Source organism: Hydra vulgaris, chromosome 09 (assembly GCF_038396675.1).
Source record: "Hydra vulgaris chromosome 09, alternate assembly HydraT2T_AEP".
Taxonomy (NCBI): Eukaryota; Metazoa; Cnidaria; class Hydrozoa; order Anthoathecata; family Hydridae; genus Hydra; species Hydra vulgaris.
The window spans coordinates 4,863,517-4,877,500 of record NC_088928.1 but is presented as its reverse complement, the minus strand read 5'-3'; the positions used below and the strand labels follow the sequence as shown (position 1 = coordinate 4,877,500).

Below are 13,984 nucleotides of genomic sequence, written 5' to 3'. Positions count from 1 at the left end.
TCTAAAGTAGAACCCTTGTATTTGAAAACCAGAGTAAATAGTAGAGTAAAATTGCCAAAAGAAAGTTATATACTTAATAGTATAAATCTCATTAATTCAATTGATCCATTATTAAGATTTATGATTACTGCATTAAGTTACTACTTTCTTAAACATTAGGCTCCCTAAGATTCCTTTATTTATTTGATTTTTTCTTTTCTGACTGGTTAATTTTATTTTGGTTTTTTATTTTTAATTAGAAAATACTCACAGTCAAAAAGTAGCCTAAATTTGAACATGCAAACCACGTGATTTAACTTTATTTGATTTTTAATATTTTTGATATTCTAAATTTTTAATTTTTTGATATTTTATGTCCGTTGAATATCTCTAAAACCTGATTAGACAAATGTCTTTTACAAGTGTTTATAATAACTATATAAGTTATATAAGTTAAAAGCACTAAAAATATTGTAAGATATTTAATATATCCATTATAATAACTGTTTATTTGCACCAGTAAAAAAATGTTTTTTTGATTTGATCAATTGTTTCTTAAGCGTTTCGATTTAAGATCAATTTATTGAGGTTTACAACAAAGCTTATTTCATCAAATCTCATGTAATTGGATGTGTATGTTTTAAAAATATGTGTATGTGTACGTTTAAATATGTGTATGTGTACGTATGTATATGTTTTAAAAATATGTGTATGTGTACGTTTTAAAAAGTGATAAATATTTTCGAAAAACTGTTTACAAAGTTTTTAAATTTGTTTTCTTTATTTTTATTATTATACAAACTTTTATCATTATACAAAACTATACGACTTGGATAATTTTTGCTTACTACGACTTGATAAATTAAAAATATAATTTTAAGAGCTACTAACTAAATGACTATACATAAGCATCTAGATGAAACATTTTTATTTTATAATATATAATTTTTATAGGCTTGCAACTTTTTATTATTCCGGATATTTTTAGAGTAAAGAAGAATTTAAATGTCTACTCGATACCACGTCAAAAAATATTGTTGACAAGTCTTTGGCTAAATTCTCGCCATTTAAAATATAAAAACAAAAATAAGAAAAAGTTATTTCACAAAACAACATTAAAAATAGGTTCAAAATGGTGATTTCATACCATGAATAATAAAATAAATTTGGCAATTGCTAAAAATTTAAAATTCGTTAAAAAAATTTAAAAAATACGTTTACAAACATCGTATTTGCTTTTATTTATAACAGTGAAACCTCTATGTGGCTAAATATCATAATTTAAAATATAAATAAAAAGCAGTGTTTAGCGATGTCACTAAACTGTTGATATCAATTTAAAAATATTGGTATAAGCTACTGATTTGATTCTTGATGAAGAGTAAAATATAACTAGTCTAAATTGTCTAACCTGTCTAAGCTTGGTGTCTGAGCCTTTTTGTGAATAAACTTTTCTTAAACAAATAAAGTTCTGGTTGCGGTATTTTTTGTGCTTTACAATCTTTCTTTTTGCATAACCACAACTGCGTATTCCAGATTAAGTTTAACTTACCACAGCGTATCAAATAACTGAAACAAAAAAAACTCTATTATTACCGTCAACATACTTTTATACTTCAAAGGGTAATTCAGTTGCAGCAGTTGAGGGAGAGTGCATTGCGCAATCATTTTCCGCAATCTCTTCAATCTACTTTGCAACTTCAGACTGTTGACCTTTCATTGTTAAAAATCCATCAAAACATTGAATTTCCATTTAAATAAAGGTATGTTTATGTGCAACAAATCATCTATAATCACTTTTACAATAATACCAGCATCGATGAAATGGTGTCGAGAGATGAAGCGATTCATCGATCATAATCCGTAGAAATTTTACTCTGTCAATTTCAGTTATAATATTCCGTAAAATTATTCTGCATCTCGTGAATTATATATATATTTCTTTTCCGTCTTATTTTCTTTAAGAAAAATGGGTCCTATTTTGGAGAATTTTAAAGTTCATGCAAACCTCGTTTTTATGTAAATGAATAGTTCAAGCTTGTGTAAACTTATAAAAGCAGAAATAAAAGCTGTAAGATTGTGTCATCAACAGTTGTCATATGATCTTTATTATATGCAGTGATGCATATAACAAAGAACATTTGAAAAAGATCAATGATACTTTTATTGCTGTTATACAAAAATTTTTTTTCGAAAATGATATCCGTTTGAAGCGTTCATTTTTATAATTAACCAAAATGGTTTTACTGGATCTTAATTCTTTTCTTTTTACTTTTGAAGCTTTGATTTATTTCTTATCTTTTAAGCTTTTTATTTTTTTTTATTTTTTAAACTTTTGATTTATTTTTTATCTTTTAAACATTTGATTTATTTTTTATCACTAAGTTTTTCTTCCATCCGTTAACAGTTTGAGCAATCATAAATGATAACATTTTCGTGTGTAAAAGACTTGAGTTCTTGCATTTTAAAGATTTAAAGTTAAGGACAATTCTTGAAGTGCATCATAAGGTATACCCATTAAGATTTTATCAATTTTTTTTTTTCCTGTAGTTTATTTTGCCGTTAAAGAATATTTACATTGCACATACATATATCAAAATTAATGGCTGGAGCAAAAAGAAAACATATTTTACCTTACCGCTCAGGCCCATATGTAAAATTGTTCATAACCGTAAATAGAAATATATTTAAAATATAAAATTAGAAATGAAATAGAAAATAACTGAGACAATAAAGAAATAACAAATAAATATGAAGCCTTAAAATGCTTAAGAAATATATACAAAAATTCTTAAATAAAAAAATAGTAATAACAAAATAAAATTTCATAATTAACATAATTACTAGATGAATTTTTAACGTCATCACCATGGTCTGTCGACTTAAAAAAAAGGAATTTGTTTACAGAGGATTGTGGGTTGCCCGGATAGAATAACATTTAAAAACAAATAAATATTATATTGTTTTAAAAAACCAAATGCTCTCAGCAATTGCTCTTAATTCATTTTGTAAACTATTTACAATATTCTTTTTCTTTTTTAATACAACTTTGACAATAACTTTGTTATACTAATTTGACAATAACTTTGTTATACTAATTTGACAATAACTTTGTTATACTAATTTGACAATAACTTTGTTATACTAATTTGACAATAACTTTGTTATACTAATTTGACAATAACTTTGTTATACTAATTTGACAATAACTTTGTTATACTAATTTGACAATAACTTTGTTATACTAATTTGACAATAACTTTGTTATACTAATTTGTCAATAAATTTGTTATACTAATTTGACAATAACTTTGTTATACTAATTTGACAATAACAATCATTGAGTTCTCTTCTTTACGTCTTCTTGGATTATTTTTTACTATTGACCTTTCATGGAAATCATATATACAATGAATTGCTAAATTAGAATCTGCTAAGGTTGCTTCTCTTTTTTGTGCTCGCCATTTACTCTCTCCTGATTCCAATCTTTACCACTACAAATCTCTTATTCGTCCCTGTATGGAATACTGTTGTCATATTTACGCATTAAATCATATATTTAATGCTAATTACACGCATTAAATCATATATTTAATGCTGATTTTTAAAAGAAAAAATATAAAACAAATTTAAAACCAAAGAACCAAAGAAAAACATTATTTAATATAATTTTCAATATTATTAAATAAAAATTATTTTTGCTGCGAATGTTTTATATTTTAATAATTGTTTTTTGCTTCCTTCACATAGATCACCTTCAGCCTAATAAAAAAATTTTTTTTTGCTCTTACAAATATACAAACTATTTTTTATTTAGTTGTCAGTAAAAAGCTTTTTTTAAGTAAATTCTATTTCTATACGACAATTGTTTTTAGACCTGCTAGTTTCTAATGAGCTTTATCAGCAGGTTTATCAGCATAAAACTTTTTGAATTCATTAGATCAAAATGGGTATTATTTTTATCAACAAATTGGTTGGTCAGTAAGAAGTCGGTATAACTATTGACAGTAATATTCAATTCAAAAAATGCTCCAAGATCAAAATGTCTATCTATCAGTTTTGGTGCAAGACGGATAGAATTGCATTTCTCTATCTCATAAAGCGTCTGAATGTGATGAGACTATATTTAGAACCTAAATTCTGTAGGGATAGCATTATGGCGAAGACATTTTACCCCAATGTTTGTTAAATAAAACGTTGAACTTTTAAAATGATTGGTATACAAACAATAACCATTGTTACAATTTCAGTTTTTCATCAAGATCATATCTTGCACCAATAGACAAACAATAGCTTTCATATTTGAGTAGTGAAGTAATCATTGTTAATTTTCACTAGCAATTCCACTCGTATTTGTGCTGTTAATTGCAGCACAATATGAAGACATTTCTGAACAATGAATAGTATTATTTATTAAAGAATAACGCAATATAAAACAGATAACTTTGCAGAGTTTCAGCCAAGTCTGTTGTTGTGAACGTACCTCTATACTACCAGGACATCCCAAAATGTCTTGCGCGCACGATTACACTTAAAACTAGGGATGAACCGGAATTCCGCCGGAATTACATTATTTTAGGCCGGAATGCCGGAATTTACTTTTTAGCTTTTTTGTTAAGATATGTGGCATTGACTGTGTAATTAAATCAAAACAATTAACATTTAATTAACACAAAGTGAGACTATACTAAGAGGCAGGTAACATTTTTGATAAAAAAAGAGTTAGTTTGTTGCTATCCAGTTTTGGGCAACAAACTAGCTCTTTTTCTATCAAAAATGTTACCTGCCTCTTAGTATAGTCTCATTTTGTGTTAATTAAATGTTAATTAAATTTTAAATAGTTAGAAAATATAGGATGCCTAATACAGCAAATATTTCAATTTTAACCTAAATTGGAAAATAGAAAACAAAAAAATAATTTTAAAAATAAATATTATTCAGGTTAAAACTTTCAATAAATAAAATTATAAAAAACGAGAAAAAACAACATTATATATATATATATATATATATATATATATATATATATATATATATATATATATATATATATATATATATATATATATATATATATATATATATATATATATATATATATATATATATATTATAGGTTATAAATATATATTATATATTAGCGGCTGGAATTTTATTAACAATTCCAATAAATCCAGTTTCGGTCAGAATTTAAAAATTCTATTCCGGTACACCCCTACTCAAAACTAAGTAAAACCGAAAGAGTCAACAGCTCTTGATCATCATTTGAGTTTTATTGATATAAATAAATCTGTTTTTATTTGATTGAGCTTTCTTTAAAAGAAGTATTAAAAGTTGGATAAATTAAGATCCATGAACAGTAGTAATCGTTTTGAATCATTCTTAAATTGCTCTAATATAGTCTTGTTTTTGTTGACAATATCTAGGAATTTTTTCCCCAGATAATGTCCCCGGTACTTTATTGAATAGGAAGTTAATTTTAAGTTATATTTGAGAAGAACAAAGTTGATATCTGAAAACTTTGTTGAATACTTATGTTTAATTTTATTACAATAAGCCTGAAAGATTTTCGAGACAACCTTATGTTTGTTTTAAACATAAACAATAAAACTTAATGTAAATTGACTTTATACACATTTAAAGCACTAAGCGCACGTAAAAGTATTCCTTATTTGTTTTAAACAAAAACAATAAAACTTGGTATAAAATTACTTTAAATACATTTCCAATTGGGCACAATACGTGTTCAAAACGTCTAAAATACGTATTTATACGTTTTAAGATGCATTTTAAATGTTTTAAATACGTTTTGTGCCCACTGGGTTAAAGTACTTAGCGCACGTAAAAGTGGTATGCATGGAGCATTTCTATAAGCTTCGAATACGATTCTGCATGCATGTTTTTGTTTGTTGTAGATTTCCTTTAGTTTTGTATGGCTAGTACTAACCCACACAATATTGCAGTAAGACAAATAACTGTGAATAAAGTCGAAATATTATTTTTTCTAGAGAAGTTGTATTTAAAAAAAGTTTAGCCTAAAACATCAATGCGATATTTTTTGAGAGTGTTGTTTGAATGCCATTTAGATGTGAATACTTTGTGAGTTTACTCCTAAAAAGTTTACGTATGTTTCCTTTTTAATATAAGTATTATTACTTATAAGATTTGGTAATTTAAGAGGAGTTTTTTCTGATTAACTTAATGGAAAAGTAGGGGAAAGGCGCCTATGATGGCATACCGGTCATATTTCCATTAAAATTGGTTTTGGTAAAAAAATGATTAGACCTACATGACTACACTGACTTTACATTAGTTATAGTGAAAAAAGGTCCCTTGTGCACAAATATTGTTTTTATAATCAACAAAAATCGATTTTGGGATGTGCTGTTGTAGTTTTATTTCCTTCATATATTTAAGATTGTGATTTTACTATTAACTGTGCAGAAATGAAATTTTCATGCATTTTATATTCAAGTTTTGTGCATTTAGTGGAATTGTTACTTTAATTTTATCTTTTGAACAAAGCAGACGCAGCTTGTTTTAATGAAAATGATGACTTTTACCCATGATGGCATACTGACGAGTTGGGGGTGTTGAAATATTGACGAGTTGGGAAAACCTTTTTTTTTTTATAAGAAAAACTTATTTTTAAGTAAAGTTAAAAGAAAGCGATGCTCCAACTTTTTATTTTGGTCCAAAAAATACGTAAAACGCAATATATTCAATGCGCATGCGCAAAATTTTACAATGCTGGTGTGTAGCATGAAATGGTAAATTAGGATGGTTTCGAGTAATTTCTGACTTTTCTGAGAGAAGATTCTAAGGTTAAATGAAATCATTAAGTTACCCTCGATCCTAACTAGCCCCATCCTCCCCTATGTCATCATAGGAGCAGTGGTTGCCTATGATGGCATACTTTTGCTTTTTTTTACAAAAAGAATAACTTATAAAAAAAATAAAACTGATGAAAACTCCCAAGGTAATTATTGTTCTAGATGTAACAAGGGATGTATCCATATCAAAACTTTTATTATTGGTCTTCAGGATACTGAATAATGAAGCTTCAAAGTTAAGTATGCCATCATAGGCGCCTTTCCCCTATATATTTTGTTTTACCCACATTTAGTAAAAGTTTGTTACTTAAGAACCACTCATTAACTTTACACAACCGTTCATTAACTATTTTAAAAAGTGTTTTTAAATCTATGTAAGAATAAAAAAAATTAAAATCATCAGCAAACAAAATTAGGTCTAAAAGATTTGTTGCTAAGTATAAGTTGTTTATGTACAATAGAAATAAAATTGGTCCTAAAAGAGAACCCTGAGGAACCCCGCAATTATGGAGTCTGGAATTGTATTATTTTGATCATAGTATAAAAACTGCTTAAATAGTATATTGCGATTTCGATATCAAAAGCTTTTGACTGATCAATGAAAACTCCTAATGTAACAGTCATTATCAAAGGCGTATTTGATTCGAAAGTTTAACTACTGCATGTTCAGTGATTGGAAAGTTCAAGTGAAATTTTTTAAATAAAAATATCTTAAAAAAAGTTGTCAAATGATGGAAAGTTTTCAACATTTTTCTACTGTTAGTACAAAATATATAAGAAAAGGAAAAACAAAATTTTTTCCATCACGTGATTTTTAGATTAAGAAAAGTAGTTTTTAGTTTGAAATTTTTTGCACAACAATCGCGCTAGCTCAAAGATTGAATATTTTTCATCGTCAAAACGATCTAGTTTAGAATAAATTATTAGTAATTTAATAACTTCATCTATTAAATAATCTTCATGTATTATCTTATATGAACACTGCGCGTTCATTAGAATTTTTTTTTTAAAACCAAAATACTTGCAATACAACATGTCGTTTTCGGTTAGATGATTATATAGCCTACTTTACATTATTCTCTCAAGCAATTTTAAATAACAAGGTAAGATAGATATAAGCCTGTAATTTAAAATATTTGACTTATCTCGAGATTTAAAAGTTGGTGTCATACGGGCAGTTTAAAGTTTGTCTAGAACAATACCTTAAATGAAAGATTAAAAACATTAAGTAAAGAAGGTTCAATAACATCAAACACTGATTTGACAATATGAATACTAATTTTATCAAAACCTTCACTTTTTTTTACTTTTGAGACTGTTAAATGCAGTTTTTAGCTCGCAAAGTTTTAAACTAGTTTTGCTGTTATTTTATCATAAGTTTTTAAATATGAATCAAAGAGTGGAGTTAGAAGAAATTTTAGAAGTCAAGTTTAGGCCAATATTAACAAAATAGTTAATTAGTTTTTATACTTGGATTTTTTTTTATGGAAATGCTATTTCATATTGCTTGCAAAATTTACCAAGAAACAAATTATATGCATTGTTAGCCTCAATTACAAAACCAGTTTCCAATTAACATGATTTTTTAAACAATTTTTAAAATGTTTTCAGGAGTTTTCATTGATCTGTCGCCGAAATATTGTTGATTTTGTGGCAATATTGTTAATTGCGTATGTTATTATAGTACTGTGTATTGTAAATGTTGGTAGATAAGAATGAAGAAAAATGATCCGATAAATCAGTTTAAATTATACCAGTATAAAGAGGACTATTATAAAATTGTTAGTTATCAAGTAGAAGACTTATTTGTAACTCTTGTTGATTTATCTTTGGCTAGTATAAAGTTACTTTCTATAAGAGTATTTATAAAGTTCTTAGTATCATTATTTGAAGTATAGTTAATCAGCTTGATAATAAAATCCCCGACCAATTAAATATATTTTCTCGTTTATAATTTTGTAACTTGTAATTTTGTTTAGAAATGTTTTAAGATGAGTTTTAAACCTTTTTATATTACCAGTATATTACCAGATTAAAAATACTAACGCCCCCATATGTAATTAATTAGTTCAAACTCATAATTTGTTTCACCGCATTCACACCAAGTTTCCTTCAGACATAATTTTAAAATCGTGTTTAAGTTCATTTAATAATATTTTTAAATTTTAAAAGTTTTTATTCAAACTTCGAATATTGATATTTAAAATTGAAAATGAATTTTTATTTTATCTAAGATATTGCAAAGATTTAGAAACTGAGAAATATTTACTTTCTAACATTTTGTGATTAAAATAATTTGAGTCGGTATCATGATCACCGAGAACGTCATTTTCATACGAAAATTTAATTATGAAATTTTCCTCCATTTTTAAAACAGTTTAATTTAAAATAATTCATAACAAAAATAAAATTAAGTTAAATAATGACAAATATTTTAAAGATTAATATTTGCTTTTATTTGCAACCCAATCGTAAAATATTAATTTAGCTTAAAATATGTATGCAAACTTACCAGCCACTCGTTCGATTTTCATTTTCTCCCTCAAACCTTTTCTGATTTGGGTTGTTTCACAAAAAAATCCTTATTTTTATAAATGTTTAACAAAATCTGAAAGGTCAAAGCAGTTCATTTGTATCAAGTCCATCTGCTCAAATCAGTATATGTACCGACTGTTCGAGCAATAAAGTTTTGAAAAAATTACAGATACTTGCACTTTAAATGAGCGTAACTTTTTATATTGAATAAAAAAGAAAAACAAATGCTCATGAGTCAAAAATAAGTCTGCAACTACGTCACAACATGTTTAAAATAAGGATTAACTTGGTGTGTTGTTAACTTAAGAAGAATAGAATATTAATATAATCTACAGATTCTTTTTTTTTAATATTTTGTTTTGTACACAAACCCATTAAAATTTTGAAAACTTTTTGAAAGTCTAATCGTAATATCTCGGCATCGTTTTCATCCTTGTTTCCTCTGATAGAGACAGGTTTATAACAAACCTCTTTCCTGTCTGGTCCATTAGTTTAGTTTATTTCACTGTTTAAGAATATATACAATGTACAATTATATAACTAAATCACAAAAGCTGGTACACTAAGAACGTAACAACCAGTCTTATCGCCGAACCCCCATTGAAAAAGTATTTTTCAATCCGTGACATATAAGAAAAATTCAAAAATGAAAATTCTAAGAAAAACCAAGAAGTATGAAAAAAAAAACTTAAACAAAAGTATAATTTTATGTCGTTGCGAAAAAAAAAATCATTTTTATAAAAAAATGCGAATTTATGATATGCAATGCTATCATATCTTTTAAATTTAAAAAATTTAAAAGTTTTGATAGCAACGCATTTAAAATTTTGGAACTTTTAAAGCTATGTATACATTTGCCTCTATTACTTAGTATTCTTTTCATTATTACTCAGTAAGATTTAATGACTGGTTGCTCAGGACAGCTCGGTGGATCAGCATCCTTCGGAAAAACATTGTTTCATGCCAGATCTGGTCACAAAAAAAGTTAATCGTTTATGTTTTTTAGGAAGAGAGAACTCGTTTTTCCAAACATTTAGTCACGTTTAAACCTAATTTCAAAGTTTAGTTCTTTATAAAAAGAGAGATTTAAAGCCCAATGTATGAATTTATGTATGTATATATGTATGTATGTATGTATGTATGTATGTATGTATGTATGTATGTATGTATGTATGTATGTATGTATGTATGTATGTATGTATGTATGTATGTATGTATGTATGTATGTATGTATGTATGTATGTATGTATGTATGTATGTATGTATGTATGCGTACGTAAAAATGTATGTATGTGTATACATTTGTACGTATAAATACATTCGTACGTGTGTGTGTGTGTGTGTATGTATATTTACGTGTGCACACATATATGTACATGTATTATAATTGTATATACATGTATTGAGCATGTATACTTGAAGATGTAATTTTATTGATATTTTAAAGTATGCTATTATTGATGTTATCTATATTTATGTATGAATTTCCAACATTTTTTTTTTATAGAGTCTGATTCTCCCATCATGAAGGGTAAATGTCTTCTTAACAAAAATACTTTTATGTTTAAAATGTTTTGAGTGCCGCGTCATTAAACTCTTTGATTGGTAAAGTGTATGCTAAAATGTTCAAAAGCGACGGTAGACGAAATTCCTAAAAAATTCTAATTTAGACGATAATTCCTAAAAAAGTAAACAAATAATAATTACAAAAATGTAATGAATGTTTCATTTTTGTAACTCTTCTAACGATTCTATTCATAGCTTTTTTTGGCATTTAATATCGCTAATACTCACAAAAAAAAAAGGTAAAAAGAAAAAATGTAACTAGTATTTTCTAAAAATCTGAAGAGAGTGTTTCTGACTTACTCTACTAAAATAAGGTTTAAATACCAGTGGAGAAAGTCCATATTTTATTTTAAATAAGAACTGAAAAAGCTCGTTGTTTTTTGACTTTGTACACATTTAATACTCATTTTACACGTGTTTTTTGTAGAAGTGGCTCACAAGGCACTTTTCTTGTTTTAAATAGATTTCTGCAATCATATTTCTGTTTATAACAATTTTTTTATTTTGCTATACAATGCTCCTATATTCAAAGATATTGTTGGCATAGGACAGCTACAAATAGTCATAAAGAATGATCCAAAGTAGCGTTTGTTACTGACCAGTATTTTTTCATTCCAAAGTACTACTCAAGTACTGAGTTGGTTGTGACTGAATTTGAACTCGTAATGTACAGCAACCCGGGTTTAAACAATTTGTTTGAACCTTTTACCAACTGAGCTATCAAGCCAATTTATCTAAAAAGATTTTTATTTTGTTGGAAAGGGTGCTTGCCAACATAACATTACCGTAAGTTAAATACCTACGTATAATAGAAAAATAAAAACTCTTTCAAATTCTTATGTAAAAGATTGTTTCGGTTAATACATTATTGCAATGCCTCTTAAAGGGTTTCTTCTTTCCTTTGTCAAGGTACGTTTAAGAGACCTAAAATAACACCTAAAAGCTCACAGATGTATTTCTAGTAAGTTGTTTCATTTATTTAAAGAACAGGTAATTTTTAAACAATACTCTCAATTTTTTTTTGATTATATATCATAAGCCAAATACAAAATAGAGAATCTTTTTTCAAATATTTATTTCTTTACTCTTTAAAAAACGTTTTATTAGCTTATAATAATAAAAGGAAACAAAAACTGATTAAAGTCAACTGTAATTAAGATAAAATTAAGTCAGTTTTACGTAAAACTAAAATCATTTATATGTATAAAAAAAAGTTATGGTCCTATAAACGAACCTACAGGTACCCAACATGCAATTAAAATTTTTGTCACTTTGACTGATACATATTGTATGTACTGCTTTCTGTTTGATAAATACCTTTTAAACCAAAGTAAGCTATTATTTTTTATTCCATAAAGTTTTTAAGAATTCATGAATGACAGTACCAAAAGCTAAAGCTTTTTTTTACTGTCAATCATAAACTTTTAAAAACTTTATGAAACAAATCATACTAAGCAATAAAAATTGTCAAACAATCATCATTTAAGTTATTTGTTAGTTACCGAGTTACTAGCTTGGTTAGAGCGTAATTAGTTAGCTAAAGAAGCAGGTAAGACTTGTACAACTTTTAATTTTTCTGAAACAGTACCTGATTTAAGAAAAAAATCAAAGGTGTTATCTAATGAAGATTAAATAATAATGAAATCTGATTTTACAATACAAACGTAAACCTAATCAAGACCTGTCCTTGTTTTACTTGTCCTTGTCCTTGTGTTACTTTAAAGACTATCTATCGCAATTTCATTAAGGCTGATTTATAAATGTCTTGATTAGATTTATCCATTGTCTTATCATACTTTTTAAAAATCATGCGAGAAATATTTGATCTTACTAGGTGGTTTCCACCATGTAAGGTCAAATATTAGTAAAAAAGCTTTTCAGCTCAAATTTTCAAGTTTACTTATCATATATTATCTTACTATATGCTATAAGTATTTTTGGCTGAACACTTTTGAATTATTTTTTTTATGTTTTTTAGTTTTTTTAAAATTTATTTTTGTAATGTTTGTAGATAATTTTATTCTTATAAGTCTTACTTTTTAAAAACCTATAAAATATACTAAATAAAAAATACTAAAGAAAATATACTAAATAAAATATACTAGGCAAAATATACTAAGCAAAATATACTAAACCTGTAAAATATATCTTTGAGGGTTTTAGTAAACTTTTAGACATTCCAGAGTTGAAAGTTATTTGATATTTATTACAATTTGTTTTTATTTATTTTTTATTTTTCACTTTTACAAAAATGTTCCAAAATTATTTCATAAGAATCGAACTTAATTTCATTTGTTTACACTTTATTGCAGTATCAAGTTTATTTAACGTTGTAGATAATACAAGAAAAATAATTGCAGTAAACATCTTTTATCCAAGAAAATAGATCTTGACCAGCTTTTTTATATTTCCTACACTGAGCGTAATTGAAAAAACGAACCACTTTCTTTTTTCTTGAAAAATTTAGATAATAAGTAGGTACTTCAGAAAAACAACTGCTGTAATTAGAGAGATCAAGGTTTAAGTGCAACAGCTTCTTTTGTTCTTACATAAGTATATGCTACCTCCAAAGACAATATCCATGGCAACATCAGAAGTGAATTGCACAATGCGTAAACATCGCACGAATCAATGAAAGAAACAATCAAAAAGTAAAAAAGTCTTTAAAAGAACAAAACAATATTTTTTATCTCTCTAACTTTATGCAACAAATTTTGATGGTCACTGTTATTTAACGAGATAAAAAGTTGCATTATAATATTACCTAAAAGATGTTATGATAACGTTTTAGTTACATATTAACATATGAACTCTAAATTAATTCAATAGGCCTGATAGAGTTAGAAATTACTAAGAATTTATTTTGTTTACAATATCATCATTACCGATTTGAAAACTAGCTTATCAAATTTTTTCTGTCAATTTACGAAAAACATAATTTTTTTACCGAGTTTTTAAGTTTGCCGACTTACTAACCTTAATAGACTATTTGGGAAGGAAGTGCCATCTATTTTGAGTTCTTGATTTCACACACGGTGAGATATCAAGAACTCGAAATATGATGTAATTTA

The 13,984-nt window shown here is 26.4% G+C and overlaps 1 protein-coding gene across 1 annotated transcript in view; it reads right to left on the bottom strand.

Annotated features, from left to right (window-relative positions):
• Positions 1-9,552, bottom strand: part of LOC100206094 (uncharacterized) — a 16,212-nt gene extending 6,660 nt beyond the window's left edge. The window contains exon 1 of the mRNA XM_065804570.1: positions 9,325-9,552. The gene's annotated coding sequence lies outside the window, so the exon portion shown is untranslated. The remainder of the gene's footprint in view (positions 1-9,324) is intronic.
• Between the last annotated feature and the right edge of the window lie 4,432 nt (positions 9,553-13,984).